We start from the raw sequence: 3,782 nt of genomic DNA, 5'->3' as shown, positions 1-3,782 counted from the left end.
TTCACTGCAAACTGAGGGATTTACCTACAGTCTTCCCCCAAATATCTTCCTTAATTTTGCATCAATGTGTTAATTAGCTGACATCTATCAAAGGCTAAATGTAGACATGCTGTAAATGGAAAAACCTCCCCACAAAGGTGAATGACCAAATCTAAAATAGCTATAGCTGTCCTAGCCAGCTACCTGGCTTGAGAAGAAAAGAGGAGCTGTGTTTCAAGATTGAAAATACAGGACTGTGGTTAGAGGTCTGGTTGCTGAAAAAAATAATGGGCTTGTGACAGTTAAACTTAAGGAGTTTCTCAGATATTATCTAAAATCCCTTTGACAAACCCTCTGAATACCGCTAATAAAGGGTGCAAAAAGTAAGTGCTCATAAGGAAAAAAATCCACAACTGCTACATACCAAGATCTGGCTCTAAGAACATTCATGATCAAATGAGAAAACAAGATTTCAAACCTATGCCGAACTCAAAAATAACAGCAAAGACAAGGTGTGCAATAAACTACTTGTACATCATTGCACCAGCAGTCTGACAGTAACGAAAATGTTTAATGCATCATTTTGAGTGACTGAGTTAATGAGATAGCCAGGGATGGCTCCAGGAACAAGCTGAGCAAGATTCTAAGGGGCAGCTTTCCCTCTAATCCCTTTTTTTCTGCTTTGTAGCTTCGGCTGCTTTCTTTTTGGTTCGCCGCTCTGGCCTCCCTGTAAAGGTCAGTGGCGCGGAGGAGGAGAGCACCCTGCTGGGAGTGGGCTGCGCCCTCCATCTGCCCCAGCTGGTGCCAGGTCCGTAGCAAGACCGGCAGGGCAGCCCCCGTCCTTCCCTCCCTGCCGACCAGAGCAGAGCCGAGCCCTCCTGGCAGGTGGTGCGGCAGAAGCCCTGGCCACCTCCCTTCTCTCTCCCCCAACCCCACTACCTGGGGCATGTCTGCAGCACCGGGAGTCCCCCTGCACTTGCGCTCCATCCGCCCTGCACAGTTTTTTTCGCTCTGTCACTCCTGCTGCCCCACAAGTTTGCTTTTTTTTTGGCTTTGGCGCTCTGGTCGCTCCGCAGGTTTGTTTTTCTGTTTGTTTTTTTTTTTGCTTGGGGCAGCAAAAAAGCCAGAGCCGACCCTGGAGACAGCATATCTAATAGTCTTAAAAAAGAAAGGTGGGAAATGTGCACTTAACTAAAAGTTACCTTTTATTTAGGCCTGGTCTACACTACGAGCTTAGGTTGAATTTAGCAGCGTTAGATCAATTTAACCCTGCACCCGTCCACACAACAAAGCCATTTTTGTCAACTTAAAGGGCTCTTAGAATCAATTTCTGTACTTCTTCCTGAGGAGATGATTAGTGCTGAAATTGACATCGCTGGGTTGAATTTGGGGTAGTGTGGATGCAATTCGATGGTACTGGCCTCCGGGAGATATCCCAGAGTGCTCCATTGTGACCGCTCTGGACAGCACTCTCAACTCATATGCACTGTATCCCTGCAAACTTTTGAATTTCATTTCCTGTTTGCCCAGCTTGCCAAGCTGATCAGCACAGGTGACTGTGCAGAGCTCATCAGCTGAGGTAACCATGGAGTTCAAGAACTGCAAAAGAGCTCCAGCATGGACCAAAAGGGAGGTACTGGATCTGATCGCTGTATGGGGAGACGAATACATGCTATCAGAACTCTGTTCCGAAAGATGAAATGCCAAAATGTTTGAAAAAATCTCCAAGGGCAGAGGCTATAACAGGGACCCACAGCAGTGCTGTGTGAAACTTAAGGAGCTCAGGCAAGCCTACCAAAAAAACAAAGAGGCAAATGGCCGCTCTGGGTCAGACCCCAAGACATGCCGCTTCTAGGATGAGTTGTATGCAATTCTAGGGGGTGCCCTCACCACTACCCCATCCCTGTACATGGACTTCTGCAAGGAGGGAGTCTCACGCAACAGGATGAGGATTTTGGGGACGAGGAAGATGAGGAGGAGGAGGAGAAGAAGGATAGTGCACAGCAGGCAAGCGGAGAAACCATTCTCCTCAACAGCCAGGAACTGTTTATCGCCCAGGAGACAATATCCTCTCAACCCTCCCAAGGCAGACTCCCTGACTTTGAAGGTGGAGAAGGCACTTCTGGTGAGTGTACCTTTGTAAATATAATACATGGTTTAAAAGCAAGCATGTTTAATGATTAATTTGTCCTGAAGACTTGGGATGCGTTCGCGACCAGTACAGCTACTGGAATGCATTCAAGCAACATCCATTCTTTATCTCTCTGTGTTATCCTCAGGAGAGTGATATCATTCATGGTCACCTGGTTGAAATAGGGGGATTTTACTAAGGTGACATTCATTCCCATATGTTATGAAGGTTAAAGAAGCCAAAAGACTGTGGCTTACCATGGCTGCCTGCAAGCCGAATTCTGTTGCCCGGCCCTGTTTGTGTGAATTCTCACACTAAACCGACCTTGTACAGAAAACACATGTGCTATGTAATGTTAATAGCTTGGTTCACCGTGAAAGAGTCTACCCATTGTTCTCTAAAATGTGTCTTTTTAAATACTACTCTACCTTTTTTTTTTCCTCCCACAGTTGCAAATGTTTCAACACTCCTCCTATCATCTCTGTCCCAGAGGCTGGCACAGATAAGAAGGTGAAAAAAATGCACTCGCGATGAAATGTTCTCTGAGCTCATACAGTCCTCCCACACTGAAAGAGCTCAGCAAAATGCGTGGAGGCAGACAGTATCAGAGTCCAGGATAGCACAAAATGAACACGAGGACAGGAGGGGTGCGCGAGTGGACAGGTGGTGGGAGCAAGATGATAGGTGGTGGGAACAAAATGATAGGTGGTAGCAGCGTGATGAGAGGAGGCAGGATGCAATGCTGAGGCTATTGGAGGATCAAATTGATATGCTCCAGCGTATGGCTGAGCTACAGGAAAGGCAGCAGGAGCACAGACCGCTGCTGCAGACCCTGTGTAAATGACTGCCCTCCTCCCCAAGTTCCATAGCCTCCTCACCCAGATGTCCAAGAACACAGTGGGGGGCCCTCCGGGCACCCAACCACTCCACCCCAGAGGACTGCCCAAGTAACAGAAGGATGGCATTCAATAAATTTTGAAGTGCAGTGTGGCCTTGTCCTTCCTTCCTCCCCTTCTCCCCCACCCCATCTGCTGCTTCCTTCCTCCTCCACCCCTTCCAGGCTACCTTGGCAGTTATCCCCCTATTTGCGTGACAAATTAATAAAGAATGCATGAATTTGAAACAACAATAACTTTATTGCCTCTGCAAGTGGTGATCAAAGTGCGGAGGTCGGTTGGGTTACAGGGAAGTAGAGTGAACCAAGGGGACAGGCTTTCATCAAGGAGAAACCAACAGAACTTTCATACCATAGCCTGACCAGTCATGAAACTGTTTTTCAAAGCTTCTTGGATGTGCAACACGCCCTGCTATGCTCTTTTAATCACCCTGGTGTCTGGCTGCGTGTAATCAGCAGGCAAGCAATTTGCCTCAACCTCCCACCCCGCCATAAATGTCTCCTCCTTACTCTCACAGATATCGTGGAGCACACAGCAAGCAGTAATAGCAATGGGAATATTGGTTTTGCTGAGGTCTAACTGAGTCAGTAAACTGCACCAGCATGCTTTTAAATGTCTAAATGCACATTCTACCATCATTCTGCATTTGCTCAGCCTGACTACTGTCCAGGGTGCCTGTGTATGGCTTCATGAACCATGGCATTAAGGGGTAGCCTGAGTCCCCAAGAATAACTATACGTATTTCAACATTCCCAATGGTTATTTTCTGGTATAGA

The 3,782-nt window shown here is 47.1% G+C and overlaps 1 pseudogene; it reads left to right on the top strand.

The window, feature by feature from the left end:
* Positions 1-1,564: 1,564 nt before the first annotated feature.
* LOC142045783 (uncharacterized) lies at positions 1,565-3,106 on the top strand (annotated as a pseudogene).
* The last annotated feature ends 676 nt before the right edge of the window (positions 3,107-3,782 follow it).

This window comes from Chelonoidis abingdonii, chromosome 1 (assembly GCF_003597395.2).
Source record: "Chelonoidis abingdonii isolate Lonesome George chromosome 1, CheloAbing_2.0, whole genome shotgun sequence".
Taxonomy (NCBI): Eukaryota; Metazoa; Chordata; order Testudines; family Testudinidae; genus Chelonoidis; species Chelonoidis abingdonii.
The sequence above is the reverse complement of the archived record's forward strand: the minus strand, read 5'-3'. Positions and strand labels throughout refer to the sequence as shown.